The 20041-nt window shown below is 52.2% G+C and overlaps 1 protein-coding gene across 1 annotated transcript in view; it reads right to left on the reverse strand.

Moving 5' to 3' along the window:
• Positions 1–10071, reverse strand: part of BLACAT1 (BLACAT1 overlapping LEMD1 locus) — a 30422-nt gene extending 20351 nt beyond the window's left edge. Inside the window, exon 1 of the mRNA XM_064732996.1 lies at positions 10022–10071. The gene's annotated coding sequence lies outside the window, so the exon portion shown is untranslated. The remainder of the gene's footprint in view (positions 1–10021) is intronic.
• Positions 10072–20041: the final 9970 nt, after the last annotated feature.

The following is a 20041-nucleotide window of genomic DNA, read 5'->3' on the forward strand; positions in this document are numbered from 1 at the left end:
TCCCGGCTGACATCACCGCTCAGGTCGGTACACGCACCGCTCCCCTTATCTTTCTTTGGGATTACCTCATCGGATAGCCTTCCTCCCTCCCTCCCTCATCCTCCTCTCGCCGCTCGGAGCTGTAAGTTTGCACGGAGGAAGGAGCGGCTGGATGCGGTTCCGGCTCTGCCGATTCCTCCCGCATCTTTCCAGCATCCAGCAGCGCCAAACCTGCCCGGAGCCTTTCGGAAATTAAACCGCACCTTCCGCGGGCTTTATTCCCACCCAAACAATGCCCGAGGGTCTCACACACACTGTCCCGGTGATAAAAAAACTTCAATTCCCATTCCAGCCCCGCAACGCAAGAGTTAACGAGCTCACGTGTAATTAACTGCTAACTACGTTAACATGTGTTGCATGGAATTCTCTGTCAACATAAATAAAGGGAATACAACGCGAATAAACCTCACAGAAATTCATTTTGGCCAGTTCGGGATTATTTTCACCCAAAACAAAGCCAGTTTCATTATGGTTTCCCCCCCCCCCCCCAGCAAGCCACAACCACAACACCTCCACCAGAATTAAATCCACATATTCCATATATTAATATATTAAACCCACATTTTCAGCTCGGGATGCTCAGGGCTGGGGATGCTGCCCAGGTGGGGAACGAGGGGATGCCGGAACGGGCCGAGCGTCCCCCCGGTGCCCCCACGCACCCAACTCCTGCAGGAAACAAAGAAAAACCAGAGAAAAACACCCAAAAAAAAGCCGTCTTACTTTTTGGGGTTTTTTTTTTTTTCCTTTCCTCCTTTTTTTTTTTTTTTTTCCCTCTCTCGTCCCTCAGCTTCACCCAACGGGACTCCAGCGATTCTTTTTTTTATTTCGAGGGGAGGAATCTCGCAAAGCAACTTCAGGAGGCGCCGGGAGCAGCTCACAGGAGGCACCGGGGAGGGCTCGGCCGAGGCGGAGAAGCGAAGGAACAAAAGCCCGAGGAGCGGCGGTGCTGCTGAATAAGGTGCCTTGCTAATTGTGAACGGGGCTTGCGAGGCTGTGTGTGGCTGCGGGGCGGGAGGGGGCGGGTGAAGGGGCGATGGGGAGAGGCCTCTCCATCCCTCCAGCCCTCCCTCCTGCAAGCCCCGAGCTTTGCTGGTGCATAAATTATCTCCTGCCTCTCCATCTCTCGCCTCCCGAGCCGCGCATCCCCGGCAATTTCCCATTCCCCGCACGGTGGATGCGGTGCCCGGGGCACTGCTCCCCATCCTGGGCACCGATTCCTCCTTTTCCCTGCTTTTCTTGGCTTTTCCCGGCTCTCCCATCTCGTTTTTCTCCCTTTCCCCCTTCCTGCTTTGTCTCCGGCCCCGTCTCGCAGCCGAGCAGACACAAAAGAGCCTCTCTGTGACCTGGGAGGAGAAAATTCCCTTTTTTTCCAAGGGAAAATAAAATAAAAAGCCCACCCGAGCTCCCCGGTGCGCGCTTTGAGCAGGGAGGGAATTAAAAAAATTAAAAATGACCGGGCCGGTTCGGGCTGGGAGTTCATTGCTGCCCTAATGAGTGTAATTAGCGGGGTGAGGGTGGAAGCGGATTCCCCTGGGGGTTTTTGGGGGGAAAACGGCGTTTTCCCACTTCCAGGAGCTGTGCCTGGGTCACCTCAGCCTCCAACCAGACAGGATGAAATCCCAAACCCATCCCGAGTCCTGCGGGGCTTGGCAAAGCAAAGACAAGTCAGATTTGGGACTTCTTTGGGGTTTTTTTCTCTCTTTTTCGCTGCTCGTTGCTATCCCTGCACCTCAGCGCTCCCAAATCCCGGCTGGCAGAGGAATAACGGGGGATTCAGGGGGGATTTAAGGGCTCGGGAGTCAGATCCTCTTTCTGTGGCATCGCTTCATTACCCCGGGCAATGCCAGCAGAGCGGGGCTGCTCTGCCCAGGGCACACGGGAGGACCCTGGAGGTGGGCAAGGATTCTCTGTGCCCTCTAAATAACTCCAAAAATCGGAATTTCAGCTGTTCGTTTTGGCTGCAGGGGTGCGGTGAGGATGGAGCAGGGTCCACCCTGAGCATCCTCCCCTTAAATAAAGATGGGATAATTGATGAATTCCCCCAATGAGCCGGGCAGCTCATTAACTGCCGGGCCTAATGAGCTGCTGGGGTTGTCCAAGGAGCCAGGAGGGTTGGGATGAGGGGATAATGTTGGATCCGGGCATGGGATTGCTGGTCCAGGAGTGTGCTGAGCCCTCTCCAGCATCTGCTCCACTCTGACATTGTGCTCACTTGGACCTTTATTTTATTTTATTTTATTTTATTTTATTTTATTTTATTTTATTTTATTTTATTTTATTTTTTTATTTTATTTTTATATATTTTATTTTATTTTTATTTTATTTTATTTTACTTTTACATTTATTTTATTTTACTTTATTTTTATTTTATTTTTTAAATTTTTTTGTTTTATTTTATTTTTATTTTTTATTTTTATTTATTTATTTTATCTTTTATTTTATTTAATTTATGTTATTTATTTTATTTTATTTTTAAATATGATTTTATTTTATTTTATGACTTTTATTTTTATTTTTATTTTATTTTATATTTTATTTTATTTTATTTTATTTTATTTTATTTTACTTTATTTTATTTTACTTTATTTTATTTTATTTTACTTTATTTTGTTTTTTTTTTAAATTGTCTTGATGTCCCTCATTTGCATAATCCCCCACAATGCAGCGCAGCAGGACTTTTGCTCTGAGCTAATAAATAGACGACAAAAATAAACGTGTCATGTAAGATTTGCTTCCATCGCCTTGCCTTTGTGAGGGAGCTTTGAGCCAGCCGGGAATGACGCTGCCGGCGTGGATCTCACAGGAGCTGCCAGCCCGGCCTTCCCCTCGCTCCTGGTGCTCAACTTTTGCCAGATGTTTCCAGCAGAACTCGGAAAAGGCGGCTGTGAAATACCGGGATGCGCTCCTGGCACCTCGGGAATTCCTCCCAAAGCTCTTCACCCCACCAAAATATCAAAAAAATCAAAATATCAAAAATATCCAAAATATCCCCCAGCCCACCCAGAGGCTCCTTGTTGTGGTTTTGTGTCCAGGCAGGTGGCTGAGGTGTTTTATTTTTGGAGGGTTGAATTCAGGATTCTGGAGCGCTGTGATTTCCTCGCCTCCCCTGAGCCTTGGTGGTGTTGAATTACTGATGAAATTCACTCCCTGAGCTGAGAAAAGGAGTTTGAATATCCGAGTGGGCTCAGGAAATTCACCTTTTTAATGCAGGATTTCCTCCTCGGTTCCACAAAAGTTTATTTGTCCCCTTCCAAAAAATTGGCTGGATGGATCTCGGGAAATTGGTGGGAACAGCAGAGATCCCACCCCAAAGCAATCAAAGGAGGTTCCAGGTGCCAAAACAGGATTTTAAAATAAATTTGCTGGGTGTTTATAATAAATTTCCCAGGATGGAACTCGGCTGGAAGGTCCCAGGAATGCAGAGGAGCCCTGGAATGTTGGGGACATTGGGGTCTGATGGAGCAGCGAGAGCCCTCAGATCCCGGAGGTGTGGAGGGGATGGTTCCTTTGAAATCCCTCACATTTCACACCTGGTGCATTCCAGCAGTTGGGTTGTTCCTCTTTTTTCCTCTTTTTTTTCCTCTTTTTCCCTCTCTTTTCCTCTTTTTTCTTCCTCTTTTTCCCTCTTTTTTCCTATTTCCTTTTTTCCTCTTTTCCCCTCTCTTTCCCTCTCTTTTCCTCTCTTTTCCTCTTTTTTCTTCCTCTTTTTTCCTCTCTTTTCCCCTCTTTCTTTTTCCCTCTTTTTCCCTCTTTTTCCCTCTTTTTTCCTCTTTTTTCTCCCCCAGCATTGTGATCCTGGACGATTCTCAGCCCTGACCTAAGAACACTTGAACATTTTTGCTGAGAAAAGCCTGAAAACACCAAAACAACCCTCAAGGCTAAAAGCCAAGAGAGAAATAAAAAAAAAAAAATTAAAAATAAATTAAAAGTAAAAGTAAAAGTAAAAATAAAGTAAAAGTAAAATAAAAGTAAAAGTAAAAATAAAAAAATAAAAATAAAAATAAAAATAAAAATAAAAATAAAAATAAAAATAAAAATAAAAATAAAAATAAAAATGGTTGGTTCTTTTTCTTTTCAACCCTGACCCATTTCAACTCATTTCTATGGCTGACTCTGGAGTGGGAGATGGAAAATCCACAACAAATCCTCCCCCAGCTCATCCAAGTGGTGAAATCTTCATCCCCGAGGTGTGGATCTGCACCAGATCCTTGTGCTGGATGGGAGAAGGGAGCTCTGGGAGGATGAGGATGAGGATGAGAGGAAGGGAAAACCAGCGGGAATGAGATGGAGCAATGGCTGTGGAGTCTCCCTGCAGGATGCTGAGAACAATTTCCCTTTTTCCCCACAGCGCCAGGGCGAGAGGATGGGATCATCCGTCTTCATTACACGGCCAGAACGGGCTCTGTCAGGTTCTGCTGTGAAACCAATCAATATTCCCCTGGCCTGGCTGCCCACAGCTCCCAGCAGGAGCTGCACGGCCACGGTGGGCACCAGGACATGCCAGGGACAGCCAAGGTGGGCACCGGGACATGCCAGGGACAGCCGAGGTGCCCACCATGGGGTGGGGGTACGCAGGGAAGCAAAATTATTGCCACACGTTTTGGGGGTTTAAAGGAATTCAGGGGGTTTTGGCATCTAGATCCTCCCAGGGGTTTCCATTTGACATGAAATGTGCAGAAGAAACAGAAAAAATGGGAAAGGAGAAGGAGAAGGAGAAGGAGAAGGAGAAGGAAAAGGAAAAGGAAAAGGAAAAGGAAAAGGAGAAGGAGAAGGAAAAGGAAAAGGGGGGGAAAGGGGAAAAAAGGGATAAAAAGGGGAAAAGGGGGGGAAGGGGAAGGGGAAGGTAAAAAAGGGGAAAAGGGGAAAAAAAGGAAAAGCAGGAAGGGAAGGTGGGAGGAAAGGAAAGGAAAGGAAAGGAAAGGAAAGGAAAGGAAAGGAAAGGAAAGGAAAGGAAAGGAAAGGAAAGGAAAGGAAAGGAAAGGAAAGGAAAGGAAAGGAAAGGAAAGGAAAGGAAAGGAAAGGAAAGGAAAGGAAAGGGAAAGAGAAAAGGAAAGGGAAAGGGAAAGGGAAAAGGAAAGAGAAAAAGGAAAGGGAAAGGGAAAAAGAAAAGGAAAAGGAAAGGGAAAGGAAAGGGAAAGGAAGAAGGAAAAGGAAGGAAGAAGGAGGGAAGGAAGGAAGGAAGGAGAAGGAAGGAAGGAAGGAGAAGGAAGGAAGGAAGGAAGGAAGGAAGGAAGGAAGGAAGGAAAGGAAGGAAGGAAGGAAGGAAGGAAGGAAGGAAGGAAGGAAGGAAGGAAGGAAGGAAGGAAGGAAGGAAGGAAGGAAGAAGGAAGGGAAGAAGGAAGGAAGGAAGGAAGAAGGAAGGAAGGAAGGAAGGAAGGAAGGAAGGAGGAAGGAAGGAAGAGGAGAGGAAGGAAGGAAGGAAGGAAGGAGGAAGGAAGGAAGGAAGGAAGGAAGGAAGGAAGGAAGGAAGGAAGGAAGGAAGGAAGGAAGGATCAGTTTCAAGCACAAAATCCCTCCCTGTCGTGTCCCTGTCCCCATCCGGTCCCTGCCACCCCCGGGGCAGCTCCAGCCTGACGGGACGCTCCGGGCGCTCTCCCCCGCTTATCACGGGGATCTCCCGGCATTTTTATCCCGGGCAGATGAATTTCGGGGAGCTCCAGGCTCCACTTTCCCCCAGCAGCGGCTCTGTCACCGCATCCTCCCTCTGCCACCGCTGGAATTCGATCCCGCGGGGCTGCTCCTGATTAATGGGACTCATTTCTGCTCGAGAGAAGGTTTGAGATGAGCAGCCGAGGGGAAGGGAGCGCCGAGGGTTCCCCCCAGTCCCCACTCCCCCGGTGTCGCTGCTGTTGGCATTTCCCAGCCGGGGATGGGCTGAGCAGCCTCGCTGGCCCCGTTTCAGCTCGGCAGAACGGGCGGGAGGCGGGGGGGAGGTGCGGGGATGGGAGCGGGGATGAGTTGGGGACCCCCGGACCCGGGATGGACGGGGAAGGGACCCCAGAGCCCGCGGTGCCCGGAACCGCTCAGTGGTACCGGGGGGAAAGGGGGAACGGGGCGGGCGACAAGGGGGACACACGGGGGACACTCAGGAACACGGGGGGGACATGTGGGTGACATGGGGGGGACACACAGGAACATGGGAAGCAGGAGGGGGACACACCCAGGGACACCCAGGGACACGGAGGGGAAACGGGGGACACACCCAGGGACACCCAGGGACACACCAGGAGGACACGGAGGGGACACGGGGGGACACACAGGAACATGGGAGACACAACCAGGGATACGGAGGGAACGCAGAGGGGACACGGGGGACACACCCAGGGACACCCAGGGACACAGGAAAGATACCCAGGGACACCCTGGGACACCTAAGGACATGAAGGGGACACCCAGAGACACGGGGGGGGACACTGGGGACACGGGAGACACCCAGGGACATGGGGGGGGACACTCAGGAGCACGGGGAGACACAGAGGAGACACCCAGAGACACCTAGGGACATGAGGGGGACACCCAGGGACACGGAGGGGATATGGGGGGACACAGAGGGGACACGGGGGGACACACGGGGAAGACACGGAGGGGACACGGGGGACACAGGAACATGGGAGACACGGAGGGACATGTGGGGGACATGGAGCAGACACAGAGAGGACACAAGAGGGACACGGGGTCGCTGCACCGGGGGTTGGGGGGCACGAGGGGGCTTCACATGGGCGCCCAATGAGTCTAAAGGTGAAGGAAAAAGGGGAACCCCGCCTGCTGTGGGGTCGGGAGTCCCTGTCCCCCTCTGTGAGTCCAGCCGGGGCTCTGCCCTCCTGTCCCCAGCCTGGGGTGACACCCCGAGGGTCCCTCCTGGGTGTCCCCTGTCCCTGTGTCACAGGGTATCAGGGTGCCACATCCCTCTTTGTCAGCCGGGGTCTGCACGGGGGTCCCTCCAGCCGGGGGTCCCCACCTCCCCAGCCGCTGCCGGGCATCCCCACCCTGGCTTCGGACTCTCTTATCCCCATCCCCGGGCTGGTGCGACCCCCGAGGTGCCCCCCGGCTCTCCGGGTGCTCTCGGAGGGACAGAAGGTGTTTCACCCCCTGTCACCCCACGTCTGTGCCCCACAGAAAGGCTGCCCCACATCGGGGCTCTGTGGGATGCGTGGCAGACCCGGAATCACGGGAGATCCCCCCCGACCCCTCCGGCGGCTCCCTGGGGCCTCGGCGTCTCCTTTTCAATTTATTTTTATAAGGAAGCAGAAAAAGAGAGAGAAAGGGAGGGAGGGGGAGAGGGAGTCACATCCTAATCTGGCAAAATGTCAGGGAGTGATTCAGAGAAGAGGCAGCGGCAGAGAGAGGCAGCCCACACAGGAGACTTGTTTCTGATTTCCAAATGTCAGCATGTCCTTTAATTAAATGCTGATTAACAGGGGACGTGCTCCCCTGTGCTGGGGCTGCTGCTGCTGCTGCAAATCCCGGCTCTGGCACCCCTGGGATGGGCTCTGGGCACACCAATGGTGCCTCAGGGTTTGGGTTTTCTGATTTTTCAGAATTTTAGTGTGTGGGTCTGGGTTTTGTATCAGGGGATGGTGAGCTCTGATCACAGAGACAAAACAATTCCTGCTGCAGCTGGGGACCAAGGACAAATGAGCCAAATCTCAGGCCCAGGAGCACAAACAGCGTGGGCTGGAGAGAGGAAAACAAAAAGGATGGGACTTGATAACCAGGAGCTGTAATTGCACAATTAACTCCAATGTGCAAATGGAGCAGGGCTGATAAAAGTGACAGACCCCGTGAGCAGTTGTGGTCGTGACCCCATTGTGTGGTCACGCTTTCCACGCTTCTCCTGCCATCTCCACTCCCTGCCAGTGCCACCAAAGCCTTGCTGTGTCACCTTTGGATGGGTGGCATGGGGTGACCAGGGGCTCTGGGTGTCCCTGTCCCCATTCCTTGTGTCACAGGGGCTCTGGGTGTCTCTGTCCCCTGTGTCACAGGGTCTCAGGGTGCCACATCTCCCTGTGTGACAGGATGTCTGGGTGTCCCCTGTCCCCGTTCTCTGTGTCACAGGGGCTCTGGGTGTCTCTGTCCCCTGTGTCACAGGATCTCTGAGTGTCCCCTGTCCCTGATCCCTGTGTCACAGGGCTCTGGGTGTCCCCTGTCCCCATTCCCTGTGTCACAGGGTCGCTGGGTATCCCCTGCCCCCATTCCCTGTGTCACAGGATGTCTGGATGTCTCCTGTCCCCATTCCCTGTGTCACAGGGGCTCTGGGTGTCCCCTGTCCCTGATCCCTGTGTCACAGGTGCTCTGGGTGTTCTCATGTCCCTGTCCCCTGTGTCACAGGGTCTCAGGGTGCCACATCTCCCTGTGTCACCGGGTCTCTGGGTCTCCCCATTCCCTGTCCCCTGTGTCACAGGGTCTCAGGGTGCCACATATCCTTGTGTCACAGATCTCTGGGTGTCACCTGTCCCCATTCCCTGTGTCACAGGGGCTCTGGGTGCCACATCTCCCTGTGCCACAGGATGTCTGGGTGTCCCCATTCTCTGTGTCACAGATCTCTAGGTGTCCTTGTCCCCATTCCCTGTGTCACAGGGGCTCTGGGTGCCACATCCCCCTGTGCCACAGGATGTCTGGGTGTCCCCATTCTCTGTGTCACAGGATCTCTGGGTGTCCCCTGTCCCTGTTCCCTGTGTCAAACGGTTTCTGGCTGTCCCCCATCTCTGTTCCCTCTGTCACAGGGTCTCTGGGTGCCACATCTCCCTGTGTCACATGGGCTCTGGGTGTCCTTGTCCCCATTCCCTGAATCAAAGGGGCTCTGGGTGTCCCCCATTCCTGTCCCCTGTGTCACAGGATCCCTGGGTGTCCCCTGTCCCCATTCCCTGTGTCACAGGGGCTGTGGATGCCACATCCCCCTGTGTGACAAGATCTCTGGGTGTCCCCTGTCCCTGTCCCCTGTGTCACAGGATCTCTGGGTGTCCCCTGTCCCCATTCCCTGTGTCACAGGGGCTGTGGATGCCACATCCCCCTGTGTGACAGTATCTCTGGGTGTCCCCTGTCCCCATTCCCTGTGTCACAGGGGCTGTGGATGCCACATCCCCCTGTGTGACAGTATCTCTGGGTGTCCCTGTCCCTGTCTCCTGTGTGACAGTATCTCTGGGTGTCCCTGTCCCCGTCCCCGTGCCATGTGCCGCTCACAGCACCAAGTGCTCCTCTCCCAGCTCCCGCTGCCCATTCCATCCCCAGGCGCCCCCTGACGGCACCAGCTCCGGGGAGGATTTGTTGGCCAACATTCCCCAGCCACGGGAATCAGCTCCGAGGCTGGAAATGGGAAACGGGGACACCGAGGGCAGCCCTGGCACAGCCCCTGCCCCGTGCCCACCCAGAGCAAACCCGAGCCTAAAGAAAGCACAGCCGGCTCCTCTCTTCTTCTTGGGACCACAAAAGTCCCAGGGCCAGACAGGGCAGAGGCTCCGGGCTGGGAGAGCTCCTGGATCCTCCTGTGAGCTGAGCTGGGATCCCCAGGGATGGATTTAGCAGCCAGGATCCCTGGAATGTGCCACCCTGATCCCCAGGGATGGATTCACCAGCCAGGATCCCTGGAATGAACCAATCTGACCCTACGTGGCTCTCCAAGAGTGGATTTACCATTCCAGGATCCCCGGAATGAGCACACGTGGCCGTGCCTGGCTCCGGAGCCCACCCAGCCCGCGGGGACCACCCTGTCCTGCTGCTCTCCTCTCTCTGATTTTAGCACTCTCATGGAGCACCAAACCCCCCAAAACTGAAGACATGGAGAGAATGCAGCCAAGTGTGGGTGCTGGGAGGGACCGAGAGGGGAGAGCACGCACAGGGGGAGGGGAGGTGGCGGCCCTGGGGAAGGAGGGGAGGGGAGGAATCATTCCGAGCGAGCCAGATTTCCATATTCCCCCTGCTGGAAAATTAAAGTTTGCATCCCGAATGTGATTGCTGTCGGCTCCCTGGCTCGGAAGGCACGTACCTGGCGGGCTCAGGGTCCATGCTGGCTACCTGTCAGCGGGCTGTGCCTTCTGTTCCCGCTGAGAGCATCTCTGCTCGGCTCGGCTCGGCTCGGCTCGGCTCAGCGAGGGAGTTCAAAGCTGCAACTTGAGCACTCGAGGGTGTGCGGGGAGATGGACGCGCTCGCTGAGCATCAACAGCAGCCATTGGCTCTGCCTGGCCGGCTGCTCTGCTCAGCGGGGCTGGGCTGGACGTGTGTCATCCTTGCCCTCGGCACGGCACGGCACGGCACGGGGATTCACCCGGGAGAAGGAGGAGTGGGGTTGAGAGGGTTAACCCGGGAGAAGGAGGAGTGGGGTTGAGAGGGTTAACCCGGGAGAAAGAGGTGAAGGATTGAGGGGTTAACCCGGGAAAAGGAGGGCAGGATTGAGAGGGTTAACCCACGAGAAAGAGGTGCAGAATTGAGAGGGTTAACCCGGGAGAAGGAAGCAAAAGGTCAAGGGGTTAACTCAGGAGAAGGAGCGGGGTTGAGGGGATAACCAGGAGAAGAGCGGGGTTGAGGGGGATAATCCTGGAGAAGAGTAGGGGAATCCCTTGAAAGGCATTTGAGGGGGACAGCCCTGAGAAAGGAGGGGCGTTAGTGAGGTGATTGAGGGGGGATGACCCCGGGAAGAAGCCCCTTTCTCCAGCTGGGATAACTCACGGGAAGCTCTCCCTTTGTCCCGATGGGATAACTCATGGGAAGCTCTCTCTTTATCCCACTGGGATAACTCATGAGAAGCTCTCCCTTTATCCCGGTGGGATAACTCATGGGAAAGACTCTGTTTATCCCGGGAGGATAACTCATCCTGGTGGGATAACTCACAAGAATCTCTCCCTTTATCCCGGGGATAACTCACAGGAATCTCTCCCTTTATCCCGGGAGATAACTGACAGGAATCTCTCCCTTTATCCCGGGGGATAACTGACAGGAATATCTCCCTCTATCCCGGGGGGATAACTGACAGGAATCTCTGCCTTTATCCCGGTGGGATAACTGACAGGAATCTCTCCCTCTATCCCGGGAGGATAACTGACAGGAATCTCTCCCTCTATCCCGGTAGGATAACTGACAGGAATCTCTCCCTCTATCCCGGGGGATAACTGACAGGAATCTCTCCCTTTATCCCGGGGGATAACTGACAGGAATCTCTGCCTTTACCCGGGGGATAACTGGCAGGAATCTCCCTTTATCCCGAGGATAACTGACAGGAATCTCTCCCTTTATCCCGGGAGATAACTGACAGGAATCTCTCCCTTTATCCCGGGGGATAACTGACAGGAATCTCTGCCTTTATCCCGGGGGATAACTGACAGGAATCTTTCCCTCTATCCCGGGAGGATAACTCACAAGAATCTCTCCCTTTATCCCGGGAGATAACTGACAGGAATCTCTGCCTCTATCCCGGGAGATAACTGACAGGAATCTTTCCCTCTATCCCGGGAGATAACTGACAGGAATCTCTGCCTTTATCCCGGGAGGATAACTCACAGGAATCTCTCCCTCTATCCCGGGGGATAACTGACAGGAATCTCTCCCTTTATCCCGGGGGATAACTGACAGGAATCTCTCCCTCTATCCCGGGAGGATAACTGACAGGAATGTCTCCCTCTATCCCGGGGGATAACTGACAGGAATCTCTGCCTTTATCCCGGGGGATAACTGACAGGAATCTCTCCCTTTATCCCGGGAGATAACTGACAGGAATCTCTGCCTTTATCCCGGGGGATAACTGACAGGAATCTCTGCCTTTATCCCGGGTCTGGCCCGCCCGCAGCTCGCACCTGCCCGGGGCAGACGCGGACGCCGCTCCCGACGCTCCGCTCCCTCCCGGGGACGCGCGGCATATGGTGCCTGAGTTTTAATTTCCTCGGCTCCTATGGAGGCTGGCAGGTTCCTCGCAGGCCTCTGATTAACCCCGGGCGGGTCGTGCCGTGCCAAGTGTCCGTATGGGCTGGACAAGGCGCTTCCCACCCCTCCGCTCCCCATTTCCTGCTCATTAACGGGGAGCGCTTTGCCTGAGCCCCGGCCAGGAGAGTGGGAGCTGAGTCCTGGCTGCCTTTAAAGCTGCTTCTCTCAGGGTTGTGGCACGAAGAGGAGCCTGGCTGTGCCTCTTTTCAAGCCCTGTTACCTGTCAGGATTTGCCATTTCAAGCAGCAGCCACGGGAGAATCCCGGTTTTCTCTCCCAGGCTCCCTGCAAACACGAGTGGAGTTTCACTGGGAAAGCTTCCACTGCAGCCAAACACGCTTTTCCTGTGAAATTTGAGGTCCTTTATTTCATGGGAAATCACAGAATTCTCAGAATGACCAGGTTGGAAGAGACCTTCAAGATCATCGAGTCCAACCCAGGACCAACACCTCAACTCACCCCTGGCACTCAGTGCCACATCCAGTCTGTTTTAAACACATCCAAGCTCAAATAATGCTGGCTGGGGAACACAGAATTCACAGAACTACCAGGTTGGAAGACACCTTAAAGATCATCGAATCCAACCCAGCCTTGACACCTCAATTAAACATCGGCACCCAGTGCCACATCCAGTTTTTTTTAATATTTTTTTTTAATTAGTGCACCCCTCTGACAGTTCCAAGGCACCGCCATTCCCAACAACACAAACGGAGCTGCAGGGCTGCTCATCCTCCTGTGTTAATTCCCGATTCCTCTCGGGAATTCCCTTCACAGCAGCCTGGTGGCGTCCCCTGGCAGGATTCCGATGTCACCTCAGTGCGGGATCCTCACGGAGCCCCCCTCGGGTGGGTTGTGGGGAGCAGCTGCTCCTCGGGGAGGATTTGGGGTGAGCCCAGCTCGGGTCCCCCACTGCAGCACCCTCAGGGCGCTCTGCTCCTCCCCCTGGCATCATCAGAAGGAAAATCCCGAGTTTCTGCAGAAAAAAAGGAGCCTGGCAAATGGGTTTGCTGTCTTCATGGGCTTTGGTTTCTAACAGTAGCAAGAACTGCTAAAAATGCAATTGGTTTATGTGACAAAATAAAGCGGAGCCTTGCTCGTGCCCAGCCAAGCCCCTTCCTTGGGACCGCGGTGTTCCCGGAGCCCCCGGGCGCTCCCAGGCCGGCGGTTCTGCACAGGGCCGCGAGGTGGAAGCATTTTCCCAAAACTGCCGCCGTCTCCGCGGGCTGGGGACAGGGCTGGGGACAGGGGTGGCCGTGGGTGCGGAGAGGAGCTGGGGAGGGATCAAGGAGGGACACGGGGAGAAAGCTCCTTCTCCAGCTGCAACTCTCTATGATGGGAACTGCCCGGGATCCAGGGAAACATGTCCTGTGTCCTGTGTTCTTCTGTCCTTATGTCCCTGTGTCCCATTTCCTGTGTCCCTGTGTCTCTGTATCCTGTGTCCCATGTCCAGTGTCCCATGTCCCTGTGTCCCTCTGTCTCATGTCCCTGTGTCCTGTTCCTCTGTCCCATGTCCCTGTGTCCTGTGTCCCTGTGTCCCCATGTCCTCATGCCCATGTGTCCCTGTGTCCCTGTGTCCCTGTGTCCCATTTCCTGTGTCCCTGTGTCCCATTTCCTGTGTCCCTGTGTCCCCATGTCCTCATGCCCATGTGTCCCTGTGCCCCTGTGTCCCCATGTCCATGTGTCCGTGTCCCTGTGTCCCATGTCCTGTGTCCCTGTGTCCCTGTGTCCCCATGTCCATGTGTCCTTGTGTTCCTCTGTCCCATGTCCTGTCCCCATGTCTCATGTCTCTGTGTCCCTGTGTCCCCATGTCCCTCTGCCCCTGTGTCCCCATGTCCATGTGTCCCTGTGTCCTGTGTTCCTGTGTCCTGTCCCTATATCCCTGTGGCCTTCTGTCCCCGTGTCCCCATGTCCCTGTGTCCCATGTGTTCATGTCCTTCTGTCCCTGTGTCCCCATGTCCTCCTGCCTCCCAAAATCCCGAACGTTTCAGACACCACAGCTGGGCTGATACGGGAGTGAGGGTGGCACAGTGCCCACCCTGCTCCCACTCATCCCAGAGCCATTCCCAAATCCATCCCTGCCCTCCAGGGATTTCTCCTCACTGCTCCTCCATTCCCAAATCCATCCCTGCCCTCCAGGGATTTCTCCTCACTGCTCCTCCATTCCCAAATCCATCCCTGCCCTCCAGGGATTTCTCCTCACTGCTCCTCCATTCCCAAATCCATCCCTGCCCTCCAGGGATTTCTCCTCACTGCTCCTCCATTCCCACATCCAGCCCTGCTGCTGCCCCAGCCCGTCCTTGGCTCTTTATTTTGGAAACATTCTCCCATCCATCATCCCCGTAATGCCTGTTGAAGTTTATGCCTGCACCAATGTTTTGGGAAGCCAGAGCTGGGCTGGATTCCTGGTTTGGGCTGAAAATAGCTGAGCAGGCTGTGAGTCAAACTGCAAATTCTGGCTGAGCATCCCGAGGCTGTGCCAGGGAGTCCCTTCCTGGTGCCACCCAAGCTGTTCCTGCTGTGCTGTGCCAGTCCCTGCCACAGCTCCTCCTGCTCCATCCACCTTTGGAGTGTTTTTCCCTTTTGGGAAGGGAAATTAAATCTTGCAACTCTGTTCCCAACCCCTGGGTGTTGCTGGTCCCAGTCCAAGCAGGGACTCCCGGTTTGTGGCAGCAGGAAAGCACCAGGCCCTTTGCTGCTGTGTTTGGTGTGTCCTGGCAGGGAGAGAGATCTGCTGGGTTTGCTCAGACACATTTCCCTGCGGGACTTTGGCCTTGCTGCCTGTTGGGAGCAGCTCAGAGCCCTGGGTGTGCTCCCTCAGCCCTTCCCTGGAGCGTTCAGCTCCAGCTCACCCCGTGACCTGCCTGGGAAGGGGAAGTTTGGCAGTGATTCATGGAGAGATGGATGGTTCCCTGAAAAAAAACAACAGCTTATCTCCTCCCCGTGCTTCGAGCAGGGTGACAGGGGACAAGGTTCACTCACAGGAGCAAACTGTGGTTCTTGTGAAACTGCTGGCGTGGTATAACCCCTGGGAAACAGCTGCTGGAAACACCTGGGAACAGCCAGGCACAGCAGCTCCTGCAGGTGTGTCTTGGTTTGAACAGACAGGAGGCTGCTAAGGAAGGCAGGAGCCTCCCCTAAATGGAGAATGTAAACCCTCCACACCCCTCTAAATTGCTATAAATTTTAAATTAAGGAGTTCTTAATTTAAGAACTTTGCCTTAAGAATTTTGCCTAAAGTTCTAAGGCAAAAATATGGGAGCAGGAATAACAGTTCTTTAATAGGGAAGAAAATAAAAGGATAAAATAAACAATGTAGATGTCTTGGTTTGGAAAGCCAGGTGGCTGCTAAGGAAGGGAGGAGCCTCCCCTGAAACGGGAAATGTAAACCTCCTCCCTCTGAATTGCTGTACATTTGAAATTAAGGGGCTCTCAGGCAGAAATATGGGAGCAGGAATAACAGTTCTTTAATAGGGAAGAAAAAATAAAAGGGTAAAATAAACAATGCAGTTGTCTTGGTTTGGAAAGCCAGGAGTCTGCTAAGGAAGGCAGGAGCTTCCCTTGAAATGGAGAATAGAAAACCTCCCCCCCTCTCCAAATTGCCATAAATTTTAAATTAAGGGGCTCTCAGGCAAAAATATGGGAGTAGGAATAACAGTTCTTTATTAGGGAAGAAATTAAAAGGATAAAATAAACAATGCAGTGAACTAAACCAACACTGCCAGAGTCAGAGCCCAGCCTGACACCCTGTGGGTCAGGCTGTTGGCAGCAGCCCCATTGGAATTGTGGCTCAGCCCTCCTGCAGTGTCAGGGCTGGTTCTGCTGGAGCAGGATCCTGGAGAAAGGTGCAGTCTCTGCCTCTGGAGATCCAGGGGAAGGAGAGGCAGCTGCTGCTCCTCTGGGCAATCCAGTGCAGAAGCTGTGCTGGTGTTCCAGAATCTCCAGATTATATCCGGGTAGGAATGTGTGAAATCTCAGCTTGTATCCAGTTAGGAATGTTTGAAATCTCCAGATTATATCCAGGTAGGAATGTGTGAAATCTCAGATTATATCCAGTTAGGAATGTGTGAAATCTCAGATTATATCCGTGTAGGAATGTTTGAAATCTCCAGATTATATCCGGGTAGGAATGTTTGAAATCTCAGATTATATCCAGGTAGGAATGTTTGAAATCTCAGATTGTATCCAGGTAGGAATGTTTGAAATCTCCAGATTATATCCAGGTAGGAATGTTTGAAATCTCCAGATTATATCCAGGTAGGAATGTTTGAAATCTCCAGATTATATCCGGGTAGGAATGCTTGGCTCCTCCCTCTGGGCTCCCATCTCCCAATGGGATGCTGTAGTTCTTATCAGCCATGCAGGGACATTCAATGGCTGTTATCAGCAATGTCCCCTCCCCAGGGAGGTGTGATTGTGGTCACTCAGAGAGAGATAAGGCAAACTGCCCACTTGACAAAGGTAATCTGCCATACAGATGGTAATGGAAAACATCTTGCATTGCAATCTGGGACAAGGTGCCAGGGCTGGTGACAATCAGAGCCCTCAGGGGTGGCAGCTCAGGTTCTGTGTGCTGAGCTTTCCCTCTGTGGGAGGGGAAACACCAAAAACAGCAGCCAAACCCTCCAGCGGCACCACAAGAGAGGCTTTGGCTTCTCTTGGGGCAGAATTTTGGGATCTGTGGTGCTCTGGGCATTTTCCTGGCTTTGCCCACTGCAGCTTCACTCACCCACAGCAGGACCACACAGGAAAGACTTGGTGCAGATTTTTTTTTTTTTTTTTTCCTTTGTTTTGCAATTTGGCAGCTCCTAGTTGCTAAGGGCCTGGATCTGTGGTGTGGATTGGTGGAGCTGTTGTTATGGTGATGCTCCATGGGCAAAATTCAGAGGAGATGCTGCTGGATTCAGTGGTTTGCAGGCGGCCTCGTGGTTGCCATGGTCAGCAGTGCTGGGCACTTTGGGGACAGGATTTTGTGTCCCACAGCATTGGGAATGTCAATTCAGTGATTCCAGTGTCAATTCAGTGTCGATTCAGTGATTTCCAGTGGTTTCAGGGCAATTTGGGGCTCAGAGAGCTCCAGGAGAGCTGGAGAGTGACTGGGGACAAGGGATGGAGAGTCAGGACACAGGGAATGGTTTTAAACTGGAAAAGGGGAGATTTAGATGGAATATCAGGAAGGAATTCCTGCCTGGAATGACCAGGACAAGGAGGAATGGTTTTAAACTGGAAAAGAGGAGATTTCAGTTGGATAATGGGAAGGAAATCCTGGCTGGAACGACCAGGACACAGGGAATGATTTAAGCTGGAAGAGTGTAGATTTAGATGGGATATCAGGAAGGAATTCCTGGCTGGGAGTGAATTCCCAGAGAAGCTGTGGCTTCCCTGTGCCTGTCCCAATTCCAGCATGGAACAGGCACAGCCTGCAGTGATCTGGGCTTGGAGATTTCAGGGAGACCCTGAGGAACTCCCTCAGCTCTGGGACAGGCACAGAGATACCCAAACATCCCCATTTCTCCTGTTTCTCAATTAATCCACTTTTAAAACAGGAATGACAATATTCCTTCTGTCCTGCCCCTTCTGGGAGTGGCAGCACAGTGGCAGCACAGACTGAAAAAGGAGAAGTTTAGGTTGGATAAATGGGAAAAATCCTTCCCTGGGAGAATAGGGAGGTCCTGGCAGTGTCCAAGGCCAGGCTGGGTGGGGCTTGGCACAACCTGGGATAGTGAGAGGTGGAATTTTAGATGAGATGATCTTTAAGGTTCTTCCCAACCCAAACCATTTTATGATGGACATTTCCCAAGTCTGTGAACCCACCAGGGTAAAATAGTAACATTTAACAGCGGCAACTAAAGGCAAATCCTAGAACTCTAACATTCAATGTTTAACAACAGACCAACACTTCAAATTAAGACCTTATCAACTTCGTTAACATCAACTACCAATTACTGCTCTGAAAAAGAGCTCTCATCTCCAGGATTTCATTCCTCACAGCTGCCCCATCCCTGGCAGTGTCCAAGGCCAGGCTGGGCAGGGCTTGGCACAACCTGAGGTGGAATTTTAGACAAGATGATCTTTAAGGTTGTTCCCAACCCAAACCATTTTATGATGGACATTTTCCTGAGTCTGTGAACCCACCAGAGGTGTTGTTGTTAAATCCGGGTGTGCTCAGGGACACCTGAGCCTGGGCTGGGCTGTGACCCTGGGCTCATTTTCCCTCTCCAGCGAGCAGCTCCTGCTGAGGCAGGCTGGGCACTGGAGCATGGCCCCATTTCCCAGCTCTCCTCGATTGAGCAGCCAGCTTTCACCCCAGCCCTGCTGAAACACAGCCCTGCTCTCCAGGCAATGATTTCCACATGCCTGCATGTGCCTGGGGGAGCAGCCAGGCCAGGGCAGCAGCAGGAGGAGGAGGAGGAGGAGGCACTGAACACATTTTTCTTTCCATGACTCGCTGCCCACGCTGCTGTGGAGTGGCAGGGCAGTGGGGAAGGGATGCAGTGACTGTGAAATGTTCCCTGCAGAGCCCTGGAGCTCTCCTCGGGAGCTGCACACATGCGAGGCCATGTGAGCCGAGCTCTGGGGGAAGCGGAGCTGCTGAGGGCTCAGCGAGGGCCCTGCAGCACGAAAACAGGGGAATGTTGGTAAAAATAGGCTAGAAACTGCTGTAAAATAGTTACTAGATTGTTAAACATGTGCTGTTAGTTTGGTTATTATATTGTAAAAGGGGTTTAAAGGGTGGTTATAAGAAATTACACCTCAGCAAAGTGCAGCACCCGCTCAGTGAAAGGAGCCGGCCTGGACTGAGCTGTAAGGGCCAGTCAAGGCCTGAAACCTTCGTGCAAATGAAAATGTCACTGTCGCTGCCTTGGGATTGTTAAAAATCACTTAGAAACTGTTGTAAAATAATTGATAATTGTTATTGAGTGCCGTTAGTTGGGTTATTATATTGTAAAAGGGGTTTAAAGGGTGGTCATAAGAAATTACACCCAAGCAAAGTGCAGCATCCCCCAGAGCCGGCCTGGACAGAGCTGTAAGGGCCAATCAAGGCCTGAAACCTTCATGCAAATGAAAAATCCCAACAGAAATCAATCTAGAGGGACACAAACAGGATAAAAAGGGACATCTGAGCCAGGGGAGCTGTGCCCTTCCCTGGGACATCGGGGACATCGCTGCTGCAGCATCCTCGGCCCGGACCCCCTCGCTTTGGGCCTTTCTTTTATTAGAATAAATACTGAAATCACTTTTAATAAATAAAATAAATAAATAAATGCTGAAATTACATTTAGCACTCCTTGCTTTAGACCTTTCTTTTTACTGTAATAAATGCTGAAATAACTTTTAATAAATAAAATAAATAAATAAAGGCTGAAATCCCTTTAGAACCACTTGTTTTAGGCCTTTCTTTTTATTATAATAAATACTGAAATCACTTTTAGTACCCCTTGTTTTAGTCCTTTCTTTTTATTGTAATAAATGCTGAAATCACTTTTAATAAATAAAATAAATAAATGAATGCTGAAATCACTTTTATCACCCCTTGCTTTGGGCCTTTCTTTTTTTAGAATAAATGCTGAAATCACTTCAGTACAGGGATCCTGCTCCCATTTTTATCAAACATTTCCCCCCCAGAGCTGCCCTGTGCTTCCTGCAGGAGCCAGGCCCATTCCTGCTGCTGTTTCTCCACAGCCTCAGCCCGAGCTGTCAGCTTTAATCGACTTTTCTGCATTTGCTGGCCATGGCCAGGGCTCTTCTGGGCTGCAGATCGAAGCTCTGGAGCTGTCCCCAGGGACACAGCGGTGCCTGCTGGGTACGGCTCGCTTTGGAGCTCGGATCTTTCTTGGCTGGTTCCTGAAAAAAAATAAAAATAAAATAAACCCCAAAAAAAACCCCAAAAAAAAAACCCAAAAAAAACCCCCAAAAAACAACGGCAGAAAGCAAAGTAATTCTAGAAAAACTCCCAAAAAATCCCAGCACTTTTGTCTGGGGGAGATCTCCCTAAGGGTCTGTGATCACAAAAAAAGAAAAAAAGAGAGATAAAACAATGGCAGAAAGCAAAGTAATTCTAGAATTCTAGAAAAACTCCCCAAAAGCCCCCAAC

The sequence above is a fragment of the Zonotrichia leucophrys genome, chromosome 26, assembly GCF_028769735.1.
Source record: "Zonotrichia leucophrys gambelii isolate GWCS_2022_RI chromosome 26, RI_Zleu_2.0, whole genome shotgun sequence".
Classification (NCBI taxonomy): Eukaryota; Metazoa; Chordata; class Aves; order Passeriformes; family Passerellidae; genus Zonotrichia; species Zonotrichia leucophrys.